The sequence below is a fragment of the Pelobates fuscus genome, chromosome 9, assembly GCF_036172605.1.
Source record: "Pelobates fuscus isolate aPelFus1 chromosome 9, aPelFus1.pri, whole genome shotgun sequence".
Lineage (NCBI taxonomy): Eukaryota > Metazoa > Chordata > Amphibia > Anura > Pelobatidae > Pelobates > Pelobates fuscus.
This window is the reverse complement of record NC_086325.1, coordinates 5,837,202-5,851,120: the sequence shown is the minus strand read 5'-3', so window position 1 is coordinate 5,851,120 and position 13,919 is coordinate 5,837,202. Positions and strand designations below refer to the sequence as shown.

Here is a 13,919-nt window from a genome sequence, read left to right as displayed (position 1 = left end):
TAATTGGTCTCTGGGATGGTCTTGGTTCGGGAACCAAACAAAATAGACTAAATAAACGTAAGCACGAATCCAAACAAACGAAAGGAGCTGAAAGTGATGGGGTATGTCTTCACAAATTTCATCTGCTATTTTAGTGCCCACACCCCTAATCTATCTAAATCCCTCTGCAGCAAAGCAATATCCTGCTCACATTATATTTACAAAGCTTCGTGCCATCTGCAAACACTAAAACATAGCTTTCAATGCCTATTTAATGATCATTTATAAATATGTTAAATAGAAGCGGTCTCAGAACAGAACCCTAAGAGACACCACTTTTGTCCAGCTTGAAAATTTACCATTAATGACAACTCGTTGTACTCTATCCTTAAGCCAATGTTCTACCCAAGAACAAGAATATTAATCTATTCCAATATCTTTTAGTTTGAAGACTAACCTATAGTGAGGAACAATATCAAATGCCTAGTAGATCACATCCCCTGCAACACCCTGATCTATAATTCTACTTACTTATTCTTAGAATGCAATTAGGTTAGTTTGACATGACCTATGTTTCATAAAACTATGCTGATTATTGCTAATAGCAAAGTTCTTCCCAATTAATTCCTGGATATTATTCCTTAATAGCCCTTCAAATATTTTCCCAGTCATAGAAGTTATCTATAATTTATCTATAATCAGATCTATAATTTCCAGGCAAGGACTTTGAACCTTTTTTAAAATTAGGAATAACATCTGCCTTCCTCCAATCCTAAAGTACAATTCCTGAAACAAAAGAATATTGAAAGATTAAATACAGAGGTTCACTTATTTCCTCACTTAGCTCCTTAAATACTCATGGGTGAATCCGCCAGGCCCCAGATCTTTTTTTATGCCAAATAAACTTGAGAATGAGTGAGTGAAAGGCACTGGTAATGGTTATTGGTAGGGTTTGAAAAAGTTATAGTACACACGGTAACAGGTTATTCTTTACATGCCCACCTTACCGAGCCAGGTTGGGTGTGGCAGCACCAACTCCTCTAGGTTTTATCGAGTTGGTTAAGGATTGGAAGACAGTTTCTTTGATAGAGTTCTGTGAGGTTTTTGGTCAAACACAAGTGTCTCAGGGAAGTATTCATTGAATTGGAAACCTATGGCAGAGCAGTTCAGCTACAGCCTGAGGCACCGACATGTTGAGAATTGTAGATTTATTACAATTGATACAGAGGTTTGCAAGAGAGCATATATGTCAAATTCCCTCATAAGGAGTAAAAGCGCACATTTTAATTTGTTTCCAATACCCCTATCTCCTGCTAAGAGCATCAATCATGATTTCACTGGGTGTTAAACTTGCTGTATGACACACCTCTCCTGTTTGGAAAGCTCAGGCTTACTTCCCAGAACAGGATAAAGGTCCCCAGCATTTTATGCTGACTTTGTGAAAATAAAACGTATGTGTCCTCTCACTCCATTTTAAGATTGGCAATCAGAAACTGCTGTAGTAAATATAATGCTAATCTCTTTTTCTAAATGCTGCTGGTGCTGCTCTCACATAAAGCCTGCCCCTCCTCCCTCCATCACATTGCTCTCCCTTAGGCTGAGGGCAAGCAGGAGAGATGCTCAGAGGATAGTTTCTCTGATCACAGACATTCAGAGCACTGTCTTCCTAATTCTGTGATAAAAGACAGAGGCTGAATTGGCTGCCAGGAGGGGGAAATAACAGGTTTTTACATTTCTGATTTTAGATTCTAGACATTTGGTAGCAATTCTGCTAACACAATGTACAGATGAAATTTTATTCTTTATTATTTAAGATTATGTTGTGGCAAGTACCCTTTAATCTTCTGAATGCTGATATGTTTGAAGAGGCTCACTCACATATTCCTGTATGAAAGGCCATCTTTACACATGGGCACATTGCCTATGGGCCAAGATTGAAATAGTAGATCCATTTATCTCTCCTACCAACCCATGCAGAGCCGTCCTTGCTCTATGCTTTCACGGTCCAGCGGGGAAATCGAAGATCTTCCTCATCACCCCACTGACATTTTGTTCCAGCAGAGGGAGAGAAGGAGGACTTGTGAGGCTGGGTGTTCATCCCTGTGTGTTACCATGGCAATGCTTTGGGTCCACGAGAGGAGTAAAGTCAGCCTGCAGCCGGTGGAACTGCAAGCTCAAGGTCACTACTCACCACCATGGGACCAACAGGGATTGCAAAGTCCCCCATCCCAGGCAAAGGGCAAGAAGACTGGAGGGACAAGCTTTTTTTTTTTTTTTTTACAGATTATTAAATAAAAATATCTACAGATTATTAAATAAAAATATCTACATATTTTTAAATAAAAATATATACAGATTTTGAAACATATTTATATACAGATTTGCCCCCATCTTCCCCACACACAATATAGACCCTATACACCACTTATACACACTGCACCCCTCACTGCAGTCCGTGTGATTATGTTCAGTAGTCTGTGTGTATTCAACAGTGTGTGTGTGTGTGTATTCATCCTTTCTGTGTGTGTATTCAGCAGTCTGTATATGTTTTCAGCAGTCTATGTGTATATGTATTCAGCAATCTGTGTGTGTATGTATGTATTCATCAGTATGTATATATTCAGCAGTCTGTGTGTGCATGTATTTAGCAGTCTGTACATGTTTTCAGCAGTCTGTGTGTGTATTCAGCAGTTTGTGTGTATTCAGCAGTTTGTGTGTATTCAGCAGCCTGTATGTGTGTATTCAACAGCCTGTGTGTGTACATATTCAGGCTTTCTCTGTGTGTATTCAGCAGTCTGTGTGTGTATGTATTTAGTAGTCTGTGTGTATTCAGCAGCCTGTGTGTGTGTATTCAACAGCATGTGTGTGTATGTATTCAGGCTTTCTGTGTGTGTACTCAGCATTCTGTGTGTGTATGTACTCAGCAGTCTGTGTGTGTATTCAGCAGTCTGTGTGTGTGTGTATTCAGTCTTTCTGTATGTGTATTCAGCATTCTGTGTGTGTATGTACTCAGCATTCTGTGTGTGACGAGACCAACCTCGCCACATTGCATTGGAGGAGCCTGGTTGCCCTCCTGCTTCCTTTGGATTATGGACCGGCAGCTAAAGGGTTAATTTTACTGTGCAGAAGGATTTATTTCTCCCTCTCTGCACAGCCGTTCGGTAGATTCTATCTACCGAACAAACAGCCTGTTTGCAACCTCCCCAGAGCCGTGGGAAGCCGGCCGGCGCTGTTAATTGGCCACCCAGAAGCTGCGGTTAACCGCAGCTTAATTGCGTTGTTACTGGGTGCCCGCTGTTACACTTAGCGGCCGCTAGGTGGCGGTGTTCTGGAGCTCCCCGGGCAGCCAGCGCTTTTCTGCCCGGCTTTCATGCACCAAAATCGGACACTTTTACGTGCAGGCACCGCTGAACCTCCAGCCCCTGGTTCTAATTCGTATGGATTTGGTGAATGCAGGGAAATTCCGTAGTTTGTATAGGTGATGTTTTAACCCAGATAGCTATGCCATGGAGCATATTAGTGTAATTAAAGACTCTGGCTCCATGGCAATTAAACTGTATTCGTGTGGTCTGAGTGCCATTCACCTAATAATGTGCACTCAGACCTGAGCTATCTGGGGATATGTTACATGTCTGTGTTTTATGTATAAAATGTGTCTTTATGTATTTTAAAGTGATAGTCTGTCTTTGTGTCCCCACATGTGTAATGGAGTTTTTCCTTTGTCCTGGGAGATAATTGAATTACTTCTCCAGGGCAAAGAGGAGGAAGACAGGATGCATTGTGGGGATGTTTTACTGCTGTATGTCTGTAATTGGTACTTGTCTGTCCATTGTTACAGTCTTCCATTTGGTCCCCTAGGGGAGTGTCCACCAGGTGGGAGACCTGCATAAATACTGGTGCAGGTAGCCCTCAATAAGCAGACCACTGCTTGACCCTCAACACGGAGCCTCGTCTCGTTCTTGGGGGGATTCACTGTATGCTGATAGGGACTGACTGCCAGGAGTGTAAGCCGCTTGGGAGCTTTTCCTGTTCGTCTGCTAGCAGCTATTCGTGAGTGTTACAAATCGCTATTTGTAACTGGCCCTTTAAATGGAAAATTGCCCTGCTTCCCTGGATTGTGGAGAAGCCTATTTGCCAGCCTCCTTCCTCATGACTATGGCCCCTGGAAGATTGTGCCCCTGAAAACTTATTAACTTTTATTGGGTGTGTATGGCCCTTTAAGAACCATCTGGGGACATATTGTGACTTTGCTGAACAATACCCCTTTAAGACTATGTCCCCAGACCTGTAAAATAACTTGCCCCTGGCTTTCTCCCACTTGGTTCAGTAAATAGGTCTTACTGAACCAAGTACCACACAGGCGGACCACCCAGAAGTTAAAGTGTGCAGGCAATTTACCTCCCAGGCTGTGAGGTTACTGCAGGTTAATTGCACGTGGCGGCGGCCATCTTGGTTCAGTCGAACGCGGTCAGCGGTGTATGCTAAAGATTCTGTGGAACTGAAATCGGCTACACATTTTACCGAACACCGCTGACCCTTACCTTCTCCTACACTTCGTTTTTCAGCTCCAGAGACTAAGTCCCGTTCGAAGATGGGACTTAGTCGTTTTTTCGCATGAAATTGACCGGCCGCACAGCCCAAATCTATGGAACTGTTTTGGGCAGGAAATTGTGCTTGCGGTCGGTCATAAAGGGACCTCCAGCTAACTTTTGATCCACTGGAGGGATTTGGCTGATTTTTGGAAGTGTTTATGTTTGATGTATGCTGAGTCTGAATATGCAAATATGCAAATATGCATATCTTTTATGGAGATTGAATGTATAGTTTTAAAGTTACAGTGTATGTGTGAAAACTGTATTTTTACTGTATGCTATAATTATGTTATATGTTTATCTGAGGGGAGGAGACGTGGGGGTGGTACCATGTATGTGATTGGTTAATTTCATCCTCCCCCTGGGAGTGTCCTGTGTGTACCTTTTTGTAATAAAAAGCAGGCTGGGTGTCCCAGTCCTCAGTTCTTCTTGACCCTTCAAAACGTAGCCTCGTCTCGTTATTGGAGGGAATTGCTGTATCACACTGGGGATTGCTATGCTCTGCATATTCCCCTGAGCTTTAATCACTTAGCTCTTTTAAGAGCTTGTTCCGGATACGCTCTCCTGGAGGAGAGGTCTTTCCCACACGGTCCTGAATGCTGGAGGTTCATTCCAGGGTGGAAGGAAGACGGCGCGGCTCCAGTTAAGCTACGGCGGTTGTGGAGTCTCCGGTGGTTGTTGTGTCGTCTGCAGTGCTTGGAGTCCTCTGAGAGTGCTAGGAGCATCCATCAACGGAGGGTACTTGGTCGGAGTCCACGGAGCTCCGTTACAGTGAGGTTCCAGTTCGGGAGTTTGGAGTGCTACCTTATTCCCTTGTATGCAGTTCGGGAGTTTGGTGCATTCACTTATATCCAATTTGTGAGTTTTGGTGATTTTACAGTAGCTGTGCCTGTCTGTGAAAAGGGGATTATCGCCTAAACGATTTTTACCCCTTGTCTGCTGAAACGGTCCGTTACACTGTGTGTGTATGTATTCAGCATTCTGTGTATGTATGTATTCAGCAGCCTGTGTGTATTCAGTAGTCTGTGTGTGTGTGTGTGTATTCAGCAGTCTGTGTGTGTGTGTGTGTATTCAGCATTCTGTGTGTGTATGTATTCAGCAGTCTGTGTGTGTGTGTATTCAGTCTTTCTGTATGTGTATTCAGCAGTCTGTGTGTGTATAAGCTTCATTTTATGTATAATTTCAATTTGTATTCCAGTGAATGGATGTGTAGGCACTGTGTGTGTGTGTGTGTATTCAGCAGTCTCTGTGTGTGTGTGTGTGTGTATTCAGCATTCTGTGTGTGTATGTATTCAGCAGCCTGTGTGTATTCAGCAGTCTGTGTGTGTGTGTATTCAGCAGTCTGTGTGTGTGTGTGTGTGTGTATTCAGCATTCTGTGTGTGTATGTATTCAGCAGTCTGTGTGTGTGTGTATTCAGCAGTCTGTGTGTGTGTGTATTCAGCAGTCTGTGTGTGTGTGTGTGTGTGTATTCAGCATTCTGTGTGTGTATGTATTCAGCAGCCTGTGTGTATTCAGCAGTCTGTGTGTGTGTGTATTCAGCAGTCTGTGTGTGTGTGTGTGTGTGTATTCAGCATTCTGTGTGTGTATGTATTCAGCAGTCTGTGTGTGTATTCAGCAGTCTGTTTGTGTATAAGCTTCATTTTATGTATAATTTCAATTTGTATTCCAGTGAATGGATGTGTAGGCACTGCTGTGTCTTAACACTGTTAAGATGGTCCTGCCTGTATGTGCATAAGATGTTAAAGAAAGTCACATAAACCATGGACTCCAAATGTTGCCCTCTGTATTTTGTTTCAATATTTTACCGGTCAGTGATGTGCTGTTTTCTCATTGCCTCTTCCTTGTCGTCCCCATCCATTCTCTGCATCATTCTTTTTTGCCCCGATCAGTGGCGTTGCTAGAGTTTTTGCCGCCCAGGGCTGTCTCTGAGTTTTGTCGCCCCTATCTCGACCTAAATAAAAAATCTTTTCCATCCCAAAATATTTTGTCATTGAATAAGTTCCAATACAATTGCCAGTTTCCACAATAAAGTGTCAATGTAGAATTATTGGTGAAACTGACAACTTAATTGGCACTTATTGAAGAGAGGGTCTGTGAGTGCAGGGAGGGTGGGGGACTGTGAGTGCAGGGTGAGAGGGGGTCTGTGCAGGGGAGGGGAGATGCATTGTCAGGGTGCAGAGAGGGGGGCCGTGCAGGGAGAGAGTGGTTCTGTGCATGGGAGGGGAGATGCATTGTCAGGGTGCAAAGAGTGGGGCTGTGCAGGGAGAGAGGGGAGATAGATTGTCTGGGTGCAGAGAGGTAAGCTGTGCAGGGAGGGAGGTGGTCTGTGCAGGGAGAGAGGGGATATGCATTGTCTGGGTGCAGAGAGGTAAGCTGTGCAGGGAGGGAGGTGGTCTGTGCAGGGAGAGAGGGGATATGCATTGTCAGGGTGCAGAGAGGTAAGCTGTGCAGGGAGGGAGTTGGTCTGTGCAGGGACAGAGGGTAAATGCATTGGCAGAGTGCAGTGAGGGGGTCTGTGCAGGGAGAGAGGGGGTCGGTGAGGGTGCACTGTGCACATAGGGGGTCTGTGCAGGGAGAGAGGAGGTATGTGCAGTGGAGGGGAGATTGATTGTCATGGTGCAGAGAGGGGGGGCTGTGTAGAGAGGGAGGGAGTCTGAGCAGGGAGAAAGTGGAGATGGATTTTCAGGGTGCAGAGAGTGGGGCTGTGCAGGCAGGAATGGAGTCTGTGAGGGTGTAGAATAAACACGGGGGGGGGGTGGTGGGAGGTCTGTGCAGGGGAGGGGAGATGGATTGTCAGGGTTCAGAGATGGGGCTCTGCAGGAAGGGAGGGGATCTGTGCAGGGAGGGAGGGGAGATCGATTGTCAGGGTGCAGAGTAGGGGGCTGTGCAGGGAAGGAGGGGGTCTGTGCAGGGAAAGAGGGCAGATGGATTTTCAGGGTGCAGCTGGACTGGACCCCTACCCCCTTGCTCCCCTTGCTACGCCACTGGCCCCAATGTAATTAATGGGATTTATTTTAACTAGAGAACACCAATACATACAATACAATTATTAGGTGAAAGGTTTAGAAATTTAACAGCACCAGGTAATATGATGTGACTCAATCAAGCTTATATTAAGTGAACCCTTCTGCAAGGCCATCACTGGGACTAACTTGGAATACAATGCTCATTTTAACATCTCATAAAATGGATTTTTCTTCCTCGTGCTGTTCTGCTGTAATTTGCACCCACTCCTGTCCACAGAGCATGAAAGATTTGCAATAGGCAAGAACCATGATATGGTTGATAAGTCCTGGAGTTAGGTCAGGACTTACAGACAATTCCATAAATGGAAAGATAGATTGATGGACCCGGAGCAGACTATCACTGTCAGGTCAAATCATGCTATAAATTCCTTTCCCATAAGTGTTTGCTCTGGGAGACGATACATTGTTGGTGTTTGGTATAAACAGATTAACCCTTAATAGGGAACACATGGGATGGGCGACAGCTCAAGGAATAAAGGCGAAAAGTCAGTCTAGGGGGGCATTCCCTCCAATGGCCATTGGAATAACTAAATTACCTCCATTTGTTTAAATATACCTAGGGATTTAGCACGTAACTTTTTTCTTTGGTTTTTACTGTATGTATTGGGGCTGACGTGTACTGTGGTCGTTGCTGCCGCCCAGGAGTGATGGGAGTGAGCGCAGGACTTATCTTTTTGTATTTGTATTCCAAGTTAGTGCACGGAACCATATCATAATCTGCCAAGGTGTTGGCAGAACCTTTGTGGTATCAAACAATATTTTTGTCTGAATTAACTGAATTAAAGTCATAGTTATAACATTATAGAGTAGAGCATTTTGATATAACAATTACCTATAAATGTCTTTCGGAACACCTAGACTTCACATCTGACCTCACCACTCGGAAAGCACTGAAGCTAAGGTTTACTAATTGTATCATTACCTATTTTCCAGTAGTTCAGGGGTCAATTTCATGCAAGTAAATCGTTCTTGGCGTTTCCCCAATAGGGAACTTGTAATATCTAGCAATATCCTACAGCAGGCCACACAAGTTATAACCGCGTGCTTGCGAAGATAGGATAAAATTGTCTATATAGCTCCATACACTCAATACTGCAATACTCATCTACCAATTTACATTATAAGTAATATCTATCTACTTCACAATATAACGTCTCTTAAATATCCATTTATTGGTTTCAATATGTTAAATATTCCATATAATTTCTCCATACAACCAAAACATATACATTATCTTACTGTTACATATATCCTTTCAATTACCCTCCCTATAACTCACCCTATTACTCCATATAACGCTCCCTATAACCAGTGGTGTATCTTGGTTTTGTGCTGCCCTAGGCAGGACAAAACTCAGACACCCCCCCCCGCGCGCGCCACCCCCACCCAACCCTCCCCCCCTGCCCCGCCTTCTAAATACACACACATTCACTGACAGATACGCATACACTAGCTAACAGACACACACAGTCAGACACACACAGTCGGACACACACACACACTAACAAACACACACAGTCAGACACACACACTAACAAACACACACAGTCGGACACACACACACTAACAGACACACACAGTGAGACACACACACTAACAAACACACACAGTCTGACACACACACTAACAAACACACACAGTCGGACACACACACACACTAACAGACACACACAGTGAGACACACACCGTCTGACACACACACTAACAAACACACACAGTCGGACACACACACACTAACAGACACACACAGTGAGACACACACACTAACAAACACACACAGTCGGACACACACACACTAACAGACACACACAGTGAGACACACACACTAACAAACACACACAGTCTGACACACACACTAACAAACACACACAGTCGGACGGACGGACACACTAACAGACACACTCAGTGAGACACACACACTAACAAACACACACAGTCGGACACACACACACACTAACAGACACACACACTAACAGACACACACTGTCGGGGACACACAGTCAGACACACACAGTCAGACACACACACTAACAGACACACACACTAACAGACACACACACACACTAACACACACAGTCACAGACACACACACACTAACAGACACACACATACACACTAACACACACACACACACACACACTAACAGACACACACACACACTATCAGACACACACAGTCAGAGACACACACACACACTCACATTAACACATTTTTTTTTTATTTACTCCCCCCCCCCCTACCTTTGGGAATGCTGGGGGTGGGGGGGTTCTCCCATTCCCTGGTGGTCCAGTGGCTGCAGGACAGCACTGGCGGGCAGGCTGGGCGGCCGGCGAGGGAGCTCTTCCCCTGAGCTCTCTGCTCAGCTCCCTCGCGCGCCGCCCGCAGAGTGAGGCTGGGAGGCGGAGCCGGAATATGACGTCATATTCCGGCTCCCAGTCTCACTCTGCGGGCGGCGCGCGAGTGAGCTGAACAGAGAGCTCAGGGGAAGAGCTCCCTCGCCGGCCGCCCAGCAACCAGCCCAGCATGTCTGTTAGCCGCAAGGCTAACAAGACATTTGCCTTGGGCATTTGGGGGCGGCGTTTTTTGCCGCCCCCTGGAAAATGCCGCCCAAGGCAAATGCCTTGTTTGCCTCGCGGCTAATACGCCCCTGCCTATAACCCCTCCTATTACTCCATATAACCCTCTCTATAACTCCTCCTATTACTCCATATAACCCTCTCTATAACTCCTCCTATTACTCCATATAACCCTCCCTATAACTCCTCCTATTACTCCATATAACCTCCCTATAACTCCTCCTATTACTCCATATAACCCTCTCTATAACCCCTCCTATTACTCCATATAACCTCCCTATAACTCCTCCTATTACTCCATATAACCCTCCCTATAACTCCTCCTATTACTCCATATAACCCTCCCTATAACTCCTCCTATTACTCCATATAACCTCCCTATAACTCCTCCTATTACTCCATATAACCCTCCCTATAACTCCTCCTATTACTCCATATAACCCTCCCTATAATCCCTCCTATTACTCCATATAACCCTCCCTATAACTCCTCCTTTTACTCCATATAACCCTCCCTATAACCCCTCCTATTACTCCATATAACCCTCCCTATAACTCCTCCTATTACTCCATATAACCTCCCTATAGCTCCTCCTATTACTCCATACAACCCTCCATATAACCCCTCCTATTACTCCATATAACCCTCCCTATAGCTCCTCCTATTACTCCATATAACCCTCCCTATAACTCCTCCTATTACTCCATATAACCCTCCCTATAACCCCTCCTATTACTCCATATAACCCTCCCTATAGCTCCTCCTATTACTCCATATAACCCTCCCTATAACTCCTCCTTTTACTCCATATAACCCTCCCTATAACCCCTCCTATTACTCCATATAACCCTCCCTATAACTCCTCCTATTACTCCATATAACCTCCCTATAACTCCTCCTATTACTCCATATAACCCTCCCTATAGCTCCTCCTATTACTCCATATAACCCTCCCTATAACTCCTCCTTTTACTCCATATAACCCTCCCTATAACCCCTCCTATTACTCCATATAACCCTCCCTATAACTCCTCCTATTACTCCATATAACCTCCCTATAGCTCCTCCTATTACTCCATATAACCCTCCCTATAACTCCTCCTATTACTCCATATAACCCTCCCTATAACCCCTCCTATTACTCCATATAACCCTCCCTATAACTCCTCCTATTACTCCATATAACCCTCCCTATAGCTCCTCCTATTACTCCATATAACCCTCCCTATAACCCCTCCTATTACTCCATATAACCCTCCCTATAAACCCTCCTATTACTCCATATAACCCTCCCTATAACTCCTCCTATTACTCCATATAACCCTCCCTATAACTCATCCTATTACTCCATATAACCCTCCCTATAACCCCTCCTATTACTCCATATAACCCTCCCTATAACTCCTCCTATTACTCCATATAACCCTCCCTATAGCTCCTCCTATTACTCCATATAACCCTCCCTATAACTCCTCCTATTACTCCTTATAACCCTCTTTATAACTCCTCCTACTACTCCATATAACCTTTTCTATAACTCCTCCTATTACTGGAGCCCGCTCTTGGGTCCAGGGTGGGTGGAGGACGGCGAAACCCCAAACCAAGCTGCGGCGGTTCGTGGGGTTGGCAGTGGTTATGGTGTCATGGTCCTTGGCAAGCCCTAGGAGCATTGTTTGATGGAGGCACCCAGTCGGGGTGGCAGGCGACCCGTCACACCTCCGTATAACTCCTCCTATTACTAGTAATACTTACTAATTAGTGCTGCTATTTTTGATATAATATATAATAACAATAGAAAGATATTTGCTTTCTAAGAAGCTATATTTTTAAAAACTCCCTTAAAGGATAGAGCGATCCTATCTGCGCTGCACAATCGCCTTAGGCAGATAGAACCTACTAGTTTTGACAGTCTGATTCTTAATGGTTTAATATGGTATAATTAGGGTGGATATAAGTACAGTAGGTTTTAATTCACTGTTAATGGAAGGCAATGCGTACAGTTTCTCTGCTTTATAATTTGTCTCTGCGAGCGAGAGATGTTATCCCGCTGTACTCTGTGACCCGGCCCGGTTAAGCTGTGATGCTTCTAAAAATGTGCTTAGTTCCCCTATGATCGGATAAAACCTCCCTCCCCTCCCCATAAATTGGCTAAACTGCATGTCATTGCAACCTAGTAATCTTTAACCCTTCAAGGGCAGGAAAGCGATTCATTCACACGCGCTATGTCTATGGAATTCTTAACACTGTGTGCTATCCTACTATGAAAGATTTCATCTTTCGCCTCTATTTTACAGTGTGCCCACGCATTCCACAGATACATTTATAATAGCTTTATTCAGCTTAAATTATTTTCTGCTACTTTGTCATCTGTTTCCTCATTTTGGGTGTATATCTGCTCTCTGTAACCCCTTTCACGACCAGGGCAATAGTGATAGACGGCGATAGCAGGCTGTGTGTTTCTTGAAAGGGTTAAAAGCACCACCACACGTGTGCAGCGCTCTTTAGCGCTCTAGCCTTAGAGAGACCATCCCCCTCTTTAATTGAGGCACCTTGCTGAATCTACAGACAGACAGACTACAAACAGACGGACAGACAGACAGACAGACTACAGACAGACAGACAGACAGACAGACGGACAGACATGCATTGTGCAGCCGGCCTGCATGAATAAACCATCTCCATCATATTGAAGCGTATCGTGGCTGCGCATGCTGTGACCTGCACTGCGTAATGTGTGGGCGGAGTTAGCGCTTTTCTGACGCTGTCACATTGTGCTCCTGTAAAACATGGTAGAATGGGGCTGGAGTAAATATAGAAAATACATAAATATAATATTATTTATTATTATAGTTTATTAACATATTGTCTTGTATTTATAGAATTGTGGAAAAGTGTGATCTAAAAATCGGCAGAGTTGTGTCTCATTCTTACAGGACTGACTAACATCGTGAGATTAAAATGAGTTCTATATTTTCTTACAGCTGCTGGGCAGGATACCTCACCTGAAACGTGTTCGTACGACTGCACCACCCAGGTGAGTACACACTTACGGTACTCTTCAGGTTTAAACAAATTGAGACTACGTATTTAACAGTCAGTCCATTCTGTTAGGGTCAAATTGTATTAAGACAGGGAGATATATAACGGTCAGTCCCTCCCAGGGTCACAGCGTACTAATGGCAGCGACATGTTTAATGGTCAGTCCCTCCCAGGGTCACAGCGTACTAATGACAGTGACATGTTTAATGGTCAGTCCCTCCCTGGGTCACAGTGTACTAATGACAGTGACGTGTTTAATGGTTAGTCCCTCCCAGGGTCACAGTAGTGTACTAATGACAGTGACATGTTTAATGGTCAGTCCCTCCCAGGGTCACAGCGTACTAATGACAGTGACATGTTTAATGGTCAGTCCCTCCCAGGGTCACAGTGTACTAATGACAGTGACATGTTTAATGGTCAGTCCCTCCCAGGGTCACAGTGTACTAATGACAGTGACATGTTTAATGGTCAGTCCCTCCCAGGGTCACAGTGTACTAATGACAGTGACATGTTTAATGGTCAGTCCCTCCCAGGGTCACAGTGTGCTAATGACAGTGACATGTTTAATGGTCAGTCCCTCCCAGGGTCACAGCGTACTAATGACAGTGACATGTTTAATGGGCAGTCCCTCCCAGGGTCACAGCGTACTAATGACATTGACATGTTTAATGGTCAGTCCCTCCCAGGGTCACAGTGTACTAATGAC

At 44.6% G+C, this 13,919-nt stretch overlaps 1 protein-coding gene across 2 annotated transcripts in view; it reads left to right on the top strand.

Annotated features, from left to right (window-relative positions):
- The window catches only part of LOC134572215 (leucine-rich repeat and fibronectin type III domain-containing protein 1-like protein), a 669,227-nt gene that overhangs the window by 386,220 nt on the left and 269,088 nt on the right, over positions 1–13,919 (top strand). For both annotated transcript variants that reach the window (XM_063431031.1, XM_063431033.1), the window contains exon 3: positions 13,156–13,208. The gene's annotated coding sequence lies outside the window, so the exon portion shown is untranslated. The remainder of the gene's footprint in view (positions 1–13,155; positions 13,209–13,919) is intronic.